The sequence below is a fragment of the Cupressus sempervirens genome, chromosome 8 (assembly GCF_028749045.1).
Source record: "Cupressus sempervirens isolate cs-2001-9-10 chromosome 8, ASM2874904v1, whole genome shotgun sequence".
Lineage (NCBI taxonomy): Eukaryota > Viridiplantae > Streptophyta > Pinopsida > Cupressales > Cupressaceae > Cupressus > Cupressus sempervirens.
Genome location: NC_143125.1, coordinates 53,072,052 through 53,091,788, shown reverse-complemented (window position 1 = coordinate 53,091,788; position 19,737 = coordinate 53,072,052). Strand labels below are relative to the sequence as shown.

The window sequence follows — 19,737 nt, the reverse complement described above, 5'->3', positions numbered from 1 at the left end:
ACCTTCTTCAACTTCAAAGAACATATACATTTATGAAAAAAATCATTGTAGAATGCAACTTGCAATGTTATCACCTAGAATCACATTAATACAAACCCCATCTTGCATATCTTTGTAGTAAATAAATATAGCATTTATGGTAGCCTAAGAGACATTCATATTTATGATGGCCTAAGAATGCACATTTTTTACTACTACAGGTTGACCATGCAATTAGGGGAAACAAAAAATGGATATGTAATTCATAATATCTAATATTTTGAGATCTATATCATAATTTTGAATTAGTCAAATCCAAAATATAAGGAGATTTATTATCTACACAACTTAACCCATAAGACACTTTCAAATTGTAAAGGAGGGGATGCCTCTAATATGGATAAGTTTGGTCAAGAATCCATGGGTCCTCATAATAGTAATTTTTCCTTTCTCCTTTATGTGAATCTTAGTTAGAGTGACTTAAACCTTCCTATAAATTCATGGTCTATCGAAAGTAGAAGATGGAGACCTAGCATGATCACTGACAAGATGTTGAATCAACCTATTTGGTGGCGTTAGAATCCAATAGTTAATATCATTATGATTCATATATTCTTCTACTATGTTGGGTTTCACTATGACAAATGTGTATTCCATAGGTGTTTCCAATGTAGGCTTAATTTGTACAACAATAGACAGGGGGAGTGTGGCAGAAGTTATTAGTTGTATACTAGGAAATAAAACTTCCTTCTTTGGATTTGAACACATAGGCACTAAGACACACAATTGCTCATGAGAATCTATATTTAGACCTTCTCCTTAATTGATATAACCAAGAATCCAATTTTTTGAGACTTCAATTGCATAATAAAAGTTTTTGTTACAAAATCATAGAGAAACACTTCTTGAATTTGGGATCTGCATTTCCTCAAATCCACTACAATTTACTAATTTAGTATAATATCTTCTTCAAATTTATCAATTGGGATGGAAGAAGAGATGTCATTTCAAGAGTAGTCTCTTGAGAGGAGAAGCATCCACCTTCTTTTACACTGGGATCTTGATTATCTGTGATCTCAAGATTAAATTCTTTAAAGTTAAACTATATTATTTTATTATTCTTGATATACACTTTAATTAGTCTATATTATTTTATTATTCCTGATATGCACTTTAATTAGACTATTATTTTATTATTCTTGATATACACATTAACTCCCCAAACTAGAATTGATTCAAATAGTTGAATAATCAAAAGAAGAAAGACCCTTATGAACCTACTAGCATAGAGATACTTATATGAAACCCTCCTAGTCATAGTTAAAGATCTTAGCTTCCTTGCAAGGTGAGATCTACTCCTAGTCTAGTAGCTAGGGGCCTCTTTGGCAAGTGCTGACGTGGCTCGAAGTGAAATATAATTAACTCTTTTTGTTACCAATAGAGAAATCAGACAATGTGATCTATACTAATTTAGATAAAGGTGTGGATGTAAAGAAAGGTTAGGTATCTACCTCACTCTGACCTTATTCATCCCAAAGAGACTAATATATAAATTCTTATTGCCCAAATTGATCAAATTATATATTAAACAAAAGAATATGGGAACGAAACCCAAAAGACTAGGACCACTAAAATTTTCATTGACCTAATTGTGAATTTGCATCCAATGTGAAGAACTCCTCATTCCAATATTCCCAAGAATCATTGTTTTCATTCATAGAAAAATCTAAACAATAACAATGATAACCTTCTTCTCTTACTTCCTAAATCTCTCTCATGTAAATTTATTAATCAAATGGAGATAATATTTTCCTTGATCAGTAGGAGATAATTTCCATAGCAAGTCAGATTGTGATATTGCTATTAGGATTTAACTATCTAAATTTGAGTCAAACTCATTGACCTATGTTTCATGAGTAGTGATTCAACATGAATCCATCTCTCATGAGAATAAATGGAACACTTTTCACACTCATTAGATCTAGGTGATGCTCATAGGGGTGAAGCACTGGGACTTCCTGGGAGGTCACCCATCCCAGTACTACTCCTTCTTGAGTGTGCTTAACTAAAGAGTTTCCTCCATGGTTAAACTCAAAGCTTGCAACCCCATTTGCAAAACCTTCACCAAGTGTTGTGCCTCATGAACCATTCATTAGAAAGTCCCTTAAGCTCATCAATTGATAAGTAGGAGATAATTTCCATAGCAAGTCAAATTGTGATATTGCTATCAGGATTTAACTATGTGATTTTGACTCAAACTCATTGACCTATGTTTCATGAGTAGCAATTCAACATGAATCCATCTCTCATGAGATAGACAACCTTATTTGAATCAAACTTTAATGCATAGACAAAAGGTAACATTATTTAAATGCCAAAATTATGGACTCCTTAAATTACAACTACCAAGAAATAATAAGAAAAACACCTAATTTTAACTATTAGGAGAAATTGCATAAAAGGGGTTAAATCTTTAAATCAAAATCAAAGCACCAACTAGTCAAAATAATTCAATGCAATAGAATCAAAAATTAAAATCACATCATAATCATCACTATTCTAATGCATTATAGTGCAAAGAATGTAAGAAAGTCAAATTCAAGTAAATGATAACTAGTAGGGGAAAAGTAATTGATAAAGTAACTACCTTTTCAAAATAAAAAGAGAAAATCTTATGGCCATTTCAAAGTTTTGACGATAAATTTTACCATATCCCCCAAATACATATATACAGTAGATAAGACATTAGAGGTAAAAGGATACCTACCATAAATATTATGTACTATAGTAGCTACCACTTCTCTACCTTTAAAAAAATATAACAGCCCTAAAATATTGAGCCTTTACTGACTACATCTATCTTATAGCATGTGTCATCTATGTAATTTATTTACTCTAATGTACCCACCAAGTCTTTGATCATTTTTTTTACTCTATAAACCCACTCACCTACTCATCTCTTCCCTATTATCAAACATAAGTAACCCCACTAATATAATTAATTATTCATCAACAATAAAATGCACAAAATCTTCGCTTGTGTCTTTCTAATACAATACTTTGCAACTAATGTAATTATTTTATAAACACAAATTCTCGCACTGGGTACAATTAATATCGATTAATATAGTTGGTCATGCCCTTGGATTGGAGTGAAGTTGGCTTAAAGGATAAGTTTTTAATATTGTATTTATTGGTAGCTTATTTCTAAGATCTATAAAATTATTTTCAAAGGAGAAATCTATCAAATGTGTAAAGTAAAATATCATTATTTCGGCAACCGTCTTTAGACACAAATTAAACTTGTACTATGAAAACTTCTAACTCTACTATATGTCTAAATGGGATCTTTGGGACTATAAAGGGACATTCATCAATGTGAAAAAGAAAGAGATGCAACTATAGTTATACTTGTATTTTCTATATAGAGCACCAAAAATACTAAGCAAGGAATCATATCAAACTTACCATGATTGTCCGAGGTTAGCAAGAAATCTCAATAAAAGTGAATGTTAGGATGAAAACCAGAGTCTCCAAACCCTAGCATGATGAACACAAAGAAAAAGGGAAACCAAAAGAAAGTTTTGGTGCTAATTTGATTGATAGAGCTATTTTTCACATGCCACTAATTTTTCTATTAGAGCTATTTTTCACGTGCCCACCAAAGAGAATTTTGTGATTTATATTTTTATTTTGATGTATCTTATTAATTAAAATAATTATTAATAGAAAAGGACTATTCATCAAAAAAATAACTTCCAAAGTAATGTATTAATATTATTGATTCATTATCATTTATGTATCAACATATGTAAATTAATTAAAAATATTTATTAAAACAAAATAAATAAAAATTTTGTTAAAAATAATTATTATTTGATTTCTTTAAAAATTAAACAAACATTTATCAAAATTTTGTTGCTTTGAAACAAAGAGGTAGATGATATGTTTCATGTGAGTTTCTAAAGTTTACATTAGTTTACTGTAAATTCATAGTGACAATAATAAATATTTGAAAGATTTTTATACAAGTTAAGCTTTAAATTTACTTTTGAATGATTTCTAAAAGTAAAAAGAAGTAAAAAAATTAGAAGAGGAGTGTTGGGTTATCATTCTAGGAGACTTTCCTTCTAGTTTTACCCCAATTTCTACTTTCTTACAAAATAGCCACTCCTCTCTCAAGGATGAATAAGATATGGAGTTTTCATGAATTTTTTATCATGGAATGTACAAGGTCTCGCAAACCTCTCTAGCAAGTCCTATGTTAGGGATACCCATCATAGACTTGGCAATATAGATTTCCTATGTATGCAAGAGGTTACAATCTCTAGTTTCATGCTTTCTTCTACATGTCATGTCATTTGGCCGGATGACATTGTGTTTTCATCTCAGCACGAAACTGGTAGAGGTGGTGCAATTACTCTCTTGTCACCTCATCTTCATTTTTTTTATATTTCATATGGTTCTAACCCCATGCACATAATTATTTGGATATTTCTTTTTATCAATAATATTTCTTTTGGTATAGTTAATGTTTATGCTTCCAATGATGCTATGGAAAGATCTCAACTTTGGTGTTGGATGGGTGACAAATTGCCTCTAGCTACTTGGGTTATGTGTAGTGATTTTAATATGGTTGAGTTGGCCTCTAACAAAGACAACATTTTCTCTTTTTGCTAGATAGTTGGGGAAAGGAAAGCATGGTACTACATGCACAATAAATTGGGTCTTTTTTTATCCCAATACTAACCACGACCAGTAGAGTGGGGTTTGGCACACTTGGTCTAACTTTTGAGCTTCCTTTGACCACATATTAAAATATCTCAATCATGTTATGTCTACTACACAATATTTTTTTGTCTTTTCTGAGGATCAAGAGTTACCTTTCATTCCTTTGTTAGATGTGACATTGTCAGACCACTATCCCATTTACTTTTCTATTTGTTGGAAAAAAGCTATTCAATAAGCTATAAGAATACAATTTTTCCTAAACATGTTGGTGTTGATGTATTCTTCCACTATTTCTCACATCCTACATCTCTAGAATTTAGATCCACATCCTCACTCTCAAACTGGCTAGATTCAATGGTGAAATGATGCTATTACTAGAACCACTAGATGTCTTTGCATCTATGGGAGGCAATTGGTAGTTTTCATAAAAGGTCTTATGAAGCCAATACCAAGGTCCTCGGGAAGGCTTTTGAAGCTCTTACCCTTAACCCATTCAATGCAAATTTATAAATCCAACTTGCCAAACTTTGTCATGATAAATAGGATGTGGATAATTATGCTGCTCGGGGGGCCCAAATCAAATCTCACCTCCATTGGTTAGAGGTTGGCAATAAAGGTTCTAAAGAGTTCTTCTAGGCTCCCAGTGCCTGCCATACCAAAGTTGGGATTAAAAATATTAAATAGGGAAATACTATTCTTTCCACTCTACCTAACATCCTGCAAGATTTTGTGCACAATTATGAAAATGTTTTTGCTTCATAGGGAAATTTGGTTGCTTGGGAGGAATCTCTTAGAAAGTGTATTTCTATTAATTCAAACTACCTAACAATCAAGAAATAGGCTTTTTGTGAGTAACTTCTCACCATTAGGGACCTCAAAGAGGCTTTTATTTCTATGGAAGATGATAAGTCCCCTAGGTGTGATGGGCTCCCTTGTGAATTTTAGAAACACCTCTAAGAGTCTATAGGTCCAAACTTGCACAAAGTCTGTTTGAAAGCTTATCATTCTAAGAGACTAAGAGCCCTTATTAACAAAGGAAACATTAAATTCATACCTAAAGCTAGTGATCCTGAGGATATCTGTAACTAGTGGCCCATCACCTTGTTGAATGTGTCATACAAGATCATTGCCAAGGTGTTATCTCTTAAGATTAGACATCTCCTTCCTTTAATTGTGCAGCTAGAGAAAACTAGTTTTATTAAGTCCACGTATATACTTGACAACATCATTGTTATTTGGGAAGGCATGTAATGGGTATACAAATCCAATCAAAAAACTTTTTAAAAAAATTGATTTTGCCAAAGCTTGTGATCACATTGAATGGCCCTTTATTTTGGCTGTGCTTTAGGCTTTAGGGTTCGACCCTAACTTTCTTCAATCTATGGAGTTTCTCTTTGGAGATTATAATGCATGTATTACAATTAAAAATTCTCAATCTAAAACCTTTGAGCTCTTTTGATCCATCCAGCAAGTTTTCCCTCTACCTCTAGCTTTGTATGTTCTTGTTGCTGAAGGGTTTGGTTACATACTAGCCCATTCTATTTCATCTAGTTTGGTTCATGGAATTTCTTTTCCTGAATCCTCATCCCATCTTATCAATGGGAACTTTTTTGATGATTTTTTTCTCACTCTTTTGGAGGACAAGGAAAACATTGTAATACCTTGCTATGCTTAGACACCTTTTGTCAAGCTTCTAGTTTAGTTATTCAATGACACAAGATGCTCTATTATAGGAAATATTTTCTTCCAGCCCCACCCTATCTTGCTCAATTTGAGTGGAAATGGGTCAATCATGGGGAGATATTTTCCACTTTCTAGGCATTCCCTTATCTTTCCAAGATCCACCAGTGGACTTGTGGAATGTTGTGCTCATGAAGATTGAAAAAAAGCTTGACTACTAGCTTACTAAACCCCTTTCTCTTGCGGGGAAATTCTAGATTTTCTAAAATTTTTTGGTGGCTACTCATGTTTATTACTCCTTGTTTTTGGCTCCTTCCAAATCCTCTTACCTTAAGTTGGAATGCTTACTTTGTGACTTTATTTGAATATCTGGTTCTGATCACCATGACTTTCACCATGTTGCCTCAAATTTTTGTTGTCTCCCCAAAGGGTCTAGAGGTCTTGGCCTTCTTTCCACCCATAAATAAGGGCTCACACTTTGTGCTAAGTGGATTATTTGTGATATCACTAGTGATGAAGGTTGGAAGGCATTGGTTCTATTACCTCTAGATTTCTTGTCAATAAGCCTACATGGAAGGGGATTGGCTTTCAAATCCTTCTTGTCATGTGGGGACCTATTCATATCCAGGGATGTTTTGTGATCAAGAGAATTTGAAAGGCTTGGAAAGATATCAAGCCTTGGCTTCACAAGGCTAGTGATGGGTTTTGTGATGGGCTTTCTTTGAACCAGTAGAACCTTTGGTGGTCCCTGTTGTTTTCCATTTAGGACATTCCTCTGGCCAAGACTCAAGGTGTGAGTGCTCTACATTTTTTCAAATGTGGCATCAAGACTGCTAAAGACCTCTTTTCTAGGATCTCTATGAGTCTCAAATCTTGGGAGGATATGCAAGTCTAGTTCCATCTTACTTGTCTAGATTGATAGACTTTTGATCTACTTCTCTCTATAATTCCAGATCATTTAATTCATGAGGTGGGAATCCATTCTATTTGACCTTGTTGAAAGGACTTGAAGTGGTATCCTTCTATGCCCTTCACTAGTTACAAGCAAAGCTTAGGATATTGATGGCTCTCTCCCCATATTCCCACTATGGATACTCTCAAAAAGTGATGGCATCTACAATCTTCTCTTTATCAATGGAGGACACATTTTGATATTATTTGGAGTGTTATCTCTAAACCCAAAATTGCCCATTTTTCCTGGTGCCTACCTTTTCAAGGGCTTCCCCTTGGGAAACCAAAATTTTTTACATATATTTTTTGGTTCTGTAGGCATGCTGAAAATTCCTAGCATTGGATACATGATTTCTTTTAGCCTTTTAGGCTAGAACCCTTTTCTTGGCATATGGCTTTTTTGGGTGATTCCCCCAAGATCCCTAGAAAATTTACCCAAAATTGGCATACCTTCAGGATGAAGATTTTGTTTACTTTATGGAAGGATAGTAATGTTTTTCTTTTCACTTACAACTTTCTCGATATTAATTTTGCTATGTACACTAAAGCGTGCATATGTAATAATGTCATGATGTGGATTCAAGTGCAAGCTAACAAAGTGGCTTTGGAGGTGACCCACTTTTAGGAGTTACTCAACCATTGGGTCAATGCACCTTGTATAGTTGATAGCGTACCTCATGATAGCTTGATTGACCATACTTTTCCCAAGGGCCACCATTGGGGGTGTAACTTCTTTGCTCACTATTTGCACACACCACACTCATAAGATCTCTGTCACCACTCTCCCAGTGGTGGCAATGGTGGTTGGAAGAATTGTCACATGGCTTCTTTGCCTTGATGTGGTTTTGGTTGGTTCGTAGGTCCAGTGGTTCCATCTCCTAGTGTTCCTCCTATTGCTTTTGGCAAGTGGCCTTTCTACTTCAAATTGGTTGTCTCTCTATTCTGAGTAAAGGATAAAGATAAAGAAAAGGTTTCTGATGACATTGTTGATGGCTGGATTGTTCCTAGTTTGGCTACTAACCCCAGGGATGATAGGGGTTTTAATGATAGATATGAACCAACCCCCTCGGTTGTCATTGCTTTGGCAGCTTGAGGGGTTGCTCAATGTTTTTGTTTATGAATAGTTTTTTATTCCATCTATGTCCATATGAACTCTCTCGAGGTGATCTTGTATCCCATAGCCCCTTTTTGATGAATTTGTAATTAGTATATTAATTTATTAATATAAAAGGACTATTCATAAAAAATGAAGTTAAAAATATTTTTATTGCATAAATGTACATGCAAGTTTATGCCTTTAAAAAAATTATTTGGCTTCTAGATATTAACAAGCCTCATTATAGATAATTTTCAAGTGTCGAAGGCTCAAAAACTGGTTATTTCAAAGTGTCACTTGATATTAACTTAAATATATATGAATAATTGCTCACTCAAAATTTATAGTACTAGAAACTAAATGTCATAGTAGTTATGTAAAAAGGTCCTAATAGTGGTATATAAATGGTTCAACCACCAATCCAAAAAGCCACAAATGATCAAGTATTGGTACATTTGTTATTATTTTGGGGTCTCATTTAAAATTGTCATTTAAGGGGGAAAATTTTTTTGGAGTGTGTGGTTTTAAGACATGTTTGTACATTATTGGTGCTCTTCCCTTAGTACTAAGGGCCTTTAGAAACTTTTAACAACATTTTGAATGTATATTTTAACGAATAGAAGTTGTTCCTAGATCAAAAGACCTTTATGTTAGACATAAGACTTGTATGTGGAAGATAGTGTAGTGACTAAACAATGTGGACTCTATTTGAAACATTTTCCTAGAGAAAATGTCTTCCCTTGAAGATATTATACTACAAATACATACTAAGAATTTTTTATTAAATATGGTAACATAAATAGAAATCCAACATTCCTATAGAAAACTACATAATTTTCATTGAGCAAAGAATTTATCTTTAATTATGGCTTACTACAAAATACATAATTGGTTGTTATGTACTCAACCTAAAAAATTTTACTTGGATAACTATAGATGCATTTATTTTGGGAAGTTCAAATAAGTATAGAGGATAATAAACTCTATAAAAAGTGAAGAGATAAAGTACAAATGACTAATTATTAGTGACTAATTACCCAATCTCTTATTTAGTCACTTATGTTTAGGTGACCAATTATTAGCGACTAATTATCTTGTCACTTATTTAGTCATTTATTTGTAGTTTGATCGGTCATTTTTATTTTGTTTATCTTGTGATTTTGCTAGGTGATAAAATTAGTCATTATTTAGTCACCTATACCTATAACTTACAAATAAATAGTGAAATGTGATCATTTTTAGTCATATGACCAAACATTTTAGTGGTGTGACTAAGATTTTTAGTCACATGTTTGTGAAAATGTACTAGTTCAAATTGACCTGGAACCTCTAGATCAACCTAGATAATCTAATTTATCCTCAATCTATAATCTCTAAATTTTTAGGGTTTTTGATTTCAAGTCTTGAATACCCAAATCCAACTCAATTTTAATTTTTGTCACAGTGCATTTTTACACATTTGAAGTGATACTACTCTTTATCCCTCAAGGTGAAATTTTTTTTCTCAATATCACTTATTTTATGTTTAATATTTGACTCTTTCATGTGCTTAATCATCATTATTAACACACATTAAAAGAAAAACCATAGAAAACAACATCAAACAAAATAGTCACAACAAAACGAGAAAGAAAGAGACTTTTGAGTGTGCACTTGAAGGAGCCTTAGAGTTAACATTAGTACCCCTTGATCCATTTAGGTTGTACTAATCTTGTGTGGGCTCTTTTGAGGATTATATCTAAAACTCTTCCTTTTTCCCTAATATTTTTAGTTGATGGGGTAATTAGTATACATGGTTAACTCTTATTTTATGTATTGATGTACCCCATTTGTTTGTTTGACATCCTTTATATTGCAAGTCTATATATATATATATATATATATATATATATATATATATATATATATATATACATACATATATATATATATATACATATATATATATATACATATATATATATATATGTATGTATATATATATATATGTATGTATATATATATATATCTATATGTATATATATATATATATGTATATGTACGTACATATACATATATATATGTATATGTACGTACATATACATATATATATGTATATGTACATATACATATACATATGTATATGTATATGTACATATACATATATATATATACATATATATATGTATATGTACATATACATATATATATATGTATATGTACATATACATATGTATATATATGTATATGTACATATACATATGTATATATATATATATATATATATTTATATATATATATATATATTTCATTTTTACATTGTGTATAATTATTTTTATCATAGCTATAGTCAATTTATTCTTACATGTTTAAAAAAAATCCAAAAACATTTCCTTTTAGGAATTTTGCATATGGTTGTCATCATCATTTGATAGTTCCTTTTCATGTTTATTTCAAGAATTTTACAATTTTTACTTTCACATAGATAATTATTATTCTTTAGTCTTTAATTTTCTTCATGATTAGTCTATTGCCCCTCGTATAACTAATCCCACTAATGAGAATATTTTAGCACAAGAAGAGTCCATTAATGTTTGTTTAAAGAATCTCCCTCCAAAGTGTGAGATCTTGAAGGATAACATTGATCCTTCTTCAAAATGTCCCTCTATCATTTAGATATTCAAGAGATAAATCATTCACCCCACTTTTTGTCCTATTCCCTTACTTCTAAGGATCAAGCTTTAGTGAGTGGTTATTATGCCTCTCCTATAGTGTTCTTTAATTATGGAGACATTACACCCATTATTATTCTATTTGGGATGAATTGTTGGACAAGGACATTCACTTCCTCATGAACCGCCCTTGATATGAGAAGTTGATAAATTGGTTGACATTTCTACTAGATATGAAACATTTTTTTATGGTAGTGACCCTTCTCCTAAATCATATCTCCCCTTACAAGGAAACTTTAAAGGAAAAAAGAGGACATAATAAATACTTGAAAAAAAAAAGCCTTACCTTCATTTGAAACTCCTTGTAGAGATTAAGAATTAAATGATATTCCTCATCTATCTTCTAAGAATATCTTGTGGAAAGAGGTTCATATCATTCATTCTCTCCATTTTAGTGATTAAACAATGAAGAATCACAAGATTGATCAAGTAAATATTATTGTTAATGTTCGACATATGGTAAACATCATAGTTATGAAAAATATTAATGGATATTCTCAATAAAATCCATCTCACACATCTAAAAAACCTATGGTTACAAATAAGGTTCATTATGAACAATCTTTTCAAACTTTAACTACACCTAAGATAATGGTTAAAGGATAGTATCAATAAGGTTCCTGTCAAATGCCCAAAAAGGAAATTATCCTTGAGAAAAGGAAATCAATGAGTCTTTTGGGGTACATTAGAGAATATAATATCACAAAAAACAATATTAAAATTATTAATACTACTACTCTTCCAACATTCCAACCTATGCTTCCAACTCTACCACTTGATCAAACAACATCAAGTCCTCTTTTTCCATGCATACATGCTACTCATGCCCCAATGGAAATTGTTTTTACTCAAGAAAATTTACCTTCTAAAGAAGTTCAAGACCAAAATTATACCCGCATGATATTTTTCCTTATCAATAGTAATCAAATTGATAATACCATACTTGATATTGGTTTATGACTTAAAATTCATAGCATTAAAATATTTCATGAAATCATGGTTGATCTTTCAACTATCAAAACCAACCATATTCCTATGTATGGATTTGATGATGTTACTAAATAGTAATTGGGTGTTATCATTGTTTCTATTCCAGCTATATTATTTTACCTACACTAATTAATAGCATGCGTAAACCTCTTAGATATGATCTTCTTCTAGGATTCTCATGGTGTTATCCCCAACTAGTAATGTAAATTATAATGCTATGAATGCATGTAAAACAGTCATATCAGTTGTTATGTTTTCATTGATGTAAGTCTTATTTGAATAGACATTATACTAATTGAGTAGAGTTCCATATCATTTGATTGATTAAGAGGATTTGAAGAAATAATGTTGAGGACATAGTTGATAAGTATAGTATTCAATGGGTATTTCAATGAGTTGGATAGTGATAATGTAATGTTGGTTTGACTTGTTTGAAATCATGTAATCTTTTAATGTAATAAGTTATACAAGATAAACTGATTAACAAGGTTAAATAAGGAAGATAGTATTCACCAAGTGACTATAGTGTTCACCAAGAAATTGGCAAAGTAAACTAGTAAATTCAGTAGTACTTGAGAAAGTCTAGTATTATCTAAGAGAAATGTCATGTTAACCAAGTAACAATTGCAAGAATAAGTTGAAATTCTAGAATCTAAGCTCAACTTATTATGGTAATTACGAATGTTAGATATGGTCTAAGGCTAAAGTCAAAGTTTGTTGCATCATCTATGCCAAGAAAAATAAAAGAAAGATACAATGATGGAGATTGAAAAAGGATAAGGATGAGAAAAAAGTTTTATTTTCTATGTGGCTAATACAATGTATTTGAGATCAACAATTGTGTTTAAGTGGCATAATTTGGAAGAATCAAAAAACTTGAAGACTACTATTTAAGGAGATGTTTAAGATAGTTTTTGGTTGTTGGTTAAATGCTAATAAAGTAGTTGTAAATAAAAATCATTGAAGGGGTTTTAGAAGAAGAAAAAAGAAAGGTGAAATTAGTAGAGCATAAGAAAGATACAAGTAGAGTTGGTGAAAGTATAAGTGTGCATCAGCTAGTGAGAGATTAGAAAGAGATGTTTATAGTAGGCCACTCTTTAGATAGGATCAACGAGTGATAAGGTCTCAATGATATTTTGGTGTAAATCATCTAACTAGGTCACATTAACATCATGTATGTAAACCTTTAAAAGGTTGGCTCCTAGTAGAATTCACTTCAAATGAGAGATTTTTTTTGGGTTGTTGATCCTAGGTGGTTTTTCCCTTTACATGGTTTCCATGTTAAAATCTTGGTGTCAAATAAGGGAATATTGTTAAGTTGCAAGTTAATTTTCATGTTATTTTCATTTTACTCCAACTCAATAACAACAAAGTTAACATTTTCTAGCAACTAGTTTGTATTACTATTAGTTGGTAATAATAGGAATAGTAAATGAATAGTTTGGAATAAAGCGATTAAGCAAGTTAACTATGAAGGAATGAGTACACCAAGTGATTGCTTATGATGTTTATGAAATTTTTTTAGTACTAAAATTGTTTGATGGGACTATACGATTATTGAACATAATTGATTCATTCCCCCTCCCCCTCCCCCTTAGTTATGTAGCAATGGGTATCAGATTAGAGTACTTGTAGAATTAAGTTTAAAGGAACTTGAGGTAAAGATCAAAGATAAGAGAGAGGTACCAAAACTGAATAAAGATGTCTTCTCCTCATGGAAAGACAAAATGAAGTTACATCTATCTAAAATTGGACATAATGTCACACATTGGTTGGAAAATGAATTACACTACCTTTGTTGGACCTCTAATTCTAGATCAAATGAATGAGAAGAGGAATCACAATAGCTTAATGATTGAGATTGCATCTTCACTAAATGATGCCAAGTTTGATGATATCAAAATTTGACCTACTACTAAAAAAATGTGGGATAAATTAGAACTTGTATGTGGAGGAGATGATAATGGAAGGAGAGATAAAGATTAAATTGTTAGAAGCAAGTATGATTACAAACAAATGGAAGAAGGTTAGAATGCTACTCAATATGTAAAGTAAATCATAGAAGTTGTAAGTGTAATCAAATTTGTTGGAGGAGTTATTAGTGACATTGAAATTGTAAGTAAAGTTATCAAGGATCTTCTACCTATCTATACTATAAAAATTTATGTAATTCAAGAAGTTAGAACCATGCATGGTAATGTATTGACACTATAGTTTAGTTGGTCAATTGACTACATTTGAGTTGAGAAATTATGATAATTGTATGGTTACAATGGGAAATGAAATTTAATATTTACTAACCATTGCAAATTCAAAGAAAGAGAAGAAAATAAAGAAGAAAGTGAGTCTAAAATTGAAGATGATATAGATTAACTAGAAGCATTTCTTTCAAGACAGTTGTCAAGAGATAAATGTGAATACAAACGTAAACTGCCTCTAATTTATTTCAAATGCAACTAAGTTGGTCATTTTGTTACTAAGTGTTCTAACATAAGTAAGAGTGACATAAATGATAAGAAATATAGAAAGTACAAAAAGAAAAAAGGCTATAGAGACAAAGGAAGGAAGTCATGCTACATTATTGAGGAAGAGCACACCGAGCACAATGACAAAGAACCAGTTGAGATGGTATATGTTGCAATCAAATTAGATCCAAATGGAGAAATGCATGAAATTAAAACTACTCTTATTTCACATGTTATCAAGAATGATTCATAGATTGTAGATAGTGGATGCTCACATCACATGACTAGTTATCTAAGTAAGTATAATTTTTTTTAAGAAATTGATGATAGTGGGACTATTAAGCTAGGTAATGATGTTTCATGCTTGATGAAAGGTACTAATATTAAATGATAGAATATAATGTGATGATTCTTACTAGACACAAGGACTAAATTATAATATTTTGAGTGTTGCTTAGTTGATTAATTCATGTCACAAATTGGAGTTTTAGAATAGAAATATCAACATTTATGATGATGAGGTAAATCTAATTGGACCAAGAGTAAACAGTAAAAGAAACTTATTTTATCTTGATCCTACTATCAAGATATGCTTATTTTCTAAAGTTGATGCTGGTTGGTTGTGGAATAAGAGGTTGTGTTATTTAAACTATGAGAACATGGTGGAATTTAGTAGATAGAGAAGAGTAAGAGGCTTATTGAATTTGCAAAAACCTTAGAATCTTATGTGTAAACAATGTCAACTTGTTAAGATGAAAAAATAAATCTTTTCAAGGTACACACTTCTAATGATATATTGGAACTAGTTCATATAGATATATGTGGACCTATTGGTGTTGAAACCTATAATGGCATTAGGTATTTCATATTGTTTGTTGATGGCTATTCTAGAATGATGTATGTTATGTTTATGAAGGTGAAATAACATGCTTTTGATATTTCCAAATGATATTTAGATAGAGTTGAGAATGAAATTAAAAATATCTTTGAAATGTTTAAGGTTTGATAGAGGTTGTGAGTTTATGTTTATTGAATTCACTAAATTTTGTGTTGAGAATGGTATTAAGAGATAACTATCTAGACCAAGGAAACCATAATAGAATGAAATTATTGAGCAAAAAAATAGATCAATTATAGACTATTCAATAACACTAATTATTGAGAAGGATATTGTATAAAGATTTTTGGGATAAGCCATTAGCACTATTATTTATACTCTCAACCAAGTTCAGCTAAAGAAAGAAAAAAACACCCTATGAATGCTAGTATGGTCACACACCTAATGTAATTTATTTTTAAAAAAATGGAAGTGGGTTTTACATTCTTTAGGATACAAGGAATGGTAAATTTTATTTGAGAGGTGAAGAAATTATATTCCTTGGATATTCATACAAGAGCAAGGCTTATAAATGTTTTAACAAAGCTACTAATATAATGATTGAAAGTGAAAATGTAAGAACTGATGAGTTTACAAAGAGGAATGATGTGGAAATAAATAAGGAACTTGAAGATTATAACAAGTTTGTGTATGTATATGAAGATGCACATGATATACCTAAGTTACAATATTGAGTTATCAAGAATGAGATAGTATCACCTGAGGTACAAAATACTTTATGTGAGCACCACATTATACAAATGAAGAAAGAAGAAGCACCCCAACTAAGAAAAGAAAATCATGATAATAAAATAACTAAACATGTATCAGCAAAGTATGTGAAAGAAATCTTGAAGACTTTTGGAATGGATGAGTCTAAACCAGTCATTGAACCTATGATGACTAGAGTGAAATTGTAAAAGGAAGATACTACTAGAGAGGTAAATGGAACATAATATAGATCCATGATTGGTACATTACAGTATGTTGTACACACTAGACCATGTGTTACACATTTTCTAGGTATTGTTGCTATATTTTCATTTCATCCAAAGGAGATGCACAACTTCTATGAAGAGAATATTTAGTCATCTTAAAAGAACTTAAGATTTTGGACTATGGTACAAAACTGATGAAGACTTTACACTTAAAGTCTATAATGATGCTGATTCAATTGGTAATGTGGTGATATAAAAATCACAAGCAAAGGAGATTTCTTTTTAGGAGAGAGATTGATAACATGGTTAAGTAAGCAATAGAGTTGTCTTTCAAAATATACTAATGAAGTTTAATATATTCTTGCTATCATAAATTATTCTAAGATTGTATGGACTAAGAAACTATTAGAAGGTATGAAAGAAGAGATAACCAAACCTATTACTATTTATTGTGATAACACTAGTGTGATAAATATTGCAAAGAATCCCTTGATGCATTAAAAAAAAAAGCACATATCAATCAATATTATTATTTGAGGGAAAAATGCAAGAGAAACTAGTAAGGCTTGAATATGTGAGTCTAAAGAGAAAATTGCATATATATTTACTAAGCCATTTCCTAAGGATTTTTTTGAGCATCTAAGAGGTAAATTGGGGTCCTGTCCTTATCCAAAATTCACTAAGTGAATATGCATGTTGCATTAACTCATGGATGAACATAAATATCTTTGTGGAGTTGATGCAAGAGTTCACTCTTTATGAGTTTCCTAAAGTTGTGATGAAGACTATGATGAAACTAATGTATATTATACATGCAAGGTAAAAGGATAACTACAAAGGTTTATAAGTTTCACATTGGAACTTATAGTGACCTTTGGCATTGGTATCAAAGGGGGAGAGAATCATTGAAGAATAAACAAGGGGAGAGAATGAAGAAGATTTTAGAATGAATGATGTTATTGATAAGAAAGATAGGTTTTGAAGGGAGTTTGAAACCCTTTACATATCTAGAAATTTTTTTTTAAAAACCAAACCAAACAATAGTCCAAAGGTAATATAGGTAATCCAACAAGATAGAATGACTAGGTGGCATCACAAATAACATAGTACTCATCAACCACACAAATAGGTTTTGAATAGGCACCTAAAATCCCTAACAAGTTCTAAGGGGTACTTGAAACCCTATATGAAACAACAACTCAAGGTGGAACATGCCACCAAACAAAAGGTGACCAGTGGGAACACATAAGAAAACATAACACTACAGCCACAAAAACAAGTTTTGACCAGGCTCTTGAAGCCCCAAGGTGAGACACATGACATAAAACTATAGGCCAAAAGAGCCAAGGGACACTACAGAGAAAAATAGGCCAAAATCTAGGAGTGCCGAAAAAAAGGACAACCACATTAGACTTTCCCTTTTGAATCCTTCGTTTTAGACCGTAATGTCATATCAAAAGAGGGAATAGATGGCTTGAACTTTTTTCCTTTTACTATGGTCCATCCATCCTCCACCAAACTAGTAGCCTTTTGCCACTAAAAATTAGCATCATCATAGCCAGTAATTAAAACCCCTGAAGCTAGGGAAAAGGTTGCAGAAGAAGAAGTGACTGTAGAAGCCTGAGACAGAACAACAACACCCTAAAAAGGAACCATGGGAGAAATCACCTTGGAAACACAAGAAAATGGGACAACAGAATCTAGAGATGGACCAGCAGAAATTGGGATAGAAAAATCTAGTGATGGACTAGAAACCAGCACAGAAGGAGCCAGAAGTGGGGACAAAAAATCAAAAATTGTAGCAAAATCCACACCATAAACTAGGATATCAGAATCTAGAGATGGACCAACTACCACCATAGAAGGAGCCATAGAAGGATCCTTCTTCAAGATGCTTGGAGAAGATGGTCTATTAGAGATAGTAGAAGAATCCACCACCAAAGTATCTTGTAGAGAATCAATATTCCCTACAGAAGGGACCTTCTAACCATCCTTAGTAGAGGGCACCTTGTAGACCATGTAGTGATCTTCCAAGACCCCCTTCCACCAAGAAGGGGGCATTTTAAGTCTAGATTTACTAGAAATGAAACTTGCATCTAGGTGGCCAGTCATATGGTATTTCCTATAGCAAAAGGGGATACCCTCATAGTCAAGAAAAATATTCCAAGATCCAAGAGGAGAAACCAAAGAAATCATTTCTGGGAGTCCCTTAGAAATGTCAATCTCTACCAAAATGTGAGTATATGTCTTTCAAAACACATTATATGAATCATAATCAACCATGAGAAACTCTCCAAGGGTATTCCCCACCTCCTCCAGGACAAGATCTACCAAAAGGTGAAGGGGGAGATTCAAAAACCTAACCCACAGAGGGAACTTATTAAAAGATTCTGTCAATGGGTTGAAATCTTTATGTCAAGGCTTAGCCATCAAGGGAAACTTCTCTCCCCAAGAGAAACTTTGGCGAAGGATGGTATTTCTATCTTCAACATATAAAAATTTTATAACGAAAAAACCCCTAGCCATACGGCAAATATGGGCAATCCTTAAAATGATGGGCTACCAAAGATAGGTAATCCATGCATGCAGATCTGACAAAGAAGGCCAAAAACCCTTAAAAAGAAAGATAGTAGCTTTGGCCAAGAAATTAGCCATATAGCTAGTGATCACATCAATAGTAGCAATTTTAAAATCAATTTTTTTTGGATTACATTACCACAATTGGAGCCCCTAAACACACGATATCATGAAACCTCTAAGCATAGACTAACCACCAATACTAACCTCATAGGAAACCACATCAACATAAGAAATGGCCAAACCACCCATAGCAATATTCCCACTAGGAGCAAGAGAAGCCCTAGCCTGCAAAGTAGAAGCTGAAGTGACTGCCATAAAGCTAGATACAGGAACAAAAACCAAAAGTATAAGATAGACACCAGATCTAAAGTTGGACATAGGAGTCAGAAGCTAAAGCCAAAGCCAAGTGCATGAGCCAGAGCTGAAGCTAGGTATAGGAGCTAAAGTCGAAGCTGGACATAGAAGCTAGACATGAGAGCTAAAGCCTGATGCCGAAGCTAGATTTAGGAAACCCTAAATCACAGCTACCATAAAGCTAGACACAGTAGCCAAAGCTTAAGCCAAACACAAAAGCCAAATGCAGGAGCTCAATTTTGATTAGAATGAATGATGTTATTGTTGAACAAAAAAATATAATAACCTAAGGGTGAGAAATTTTAAAAGAAGATTCATGCTACTAAAGATAAAAACTAAGTACACTTGTTATAGATAATCAAAATGAAGAGAAAAGAACTAAAAA

The 19,737-nt window shown here is 32.2% G+C and overlaps 1 pseudogene; it reads right to left on the bottom strand.

The window, feature by feature from the left end:
* Window positions 1–477: 477 nt before the first annotated feature.
* On the bottom strand, window positions 478–19,313 carry LOC149541572 (uncharacterized; annotated as a pseudogene).
* Window positions 19,314–19,737: the final 424 nt, after the last annotated feature.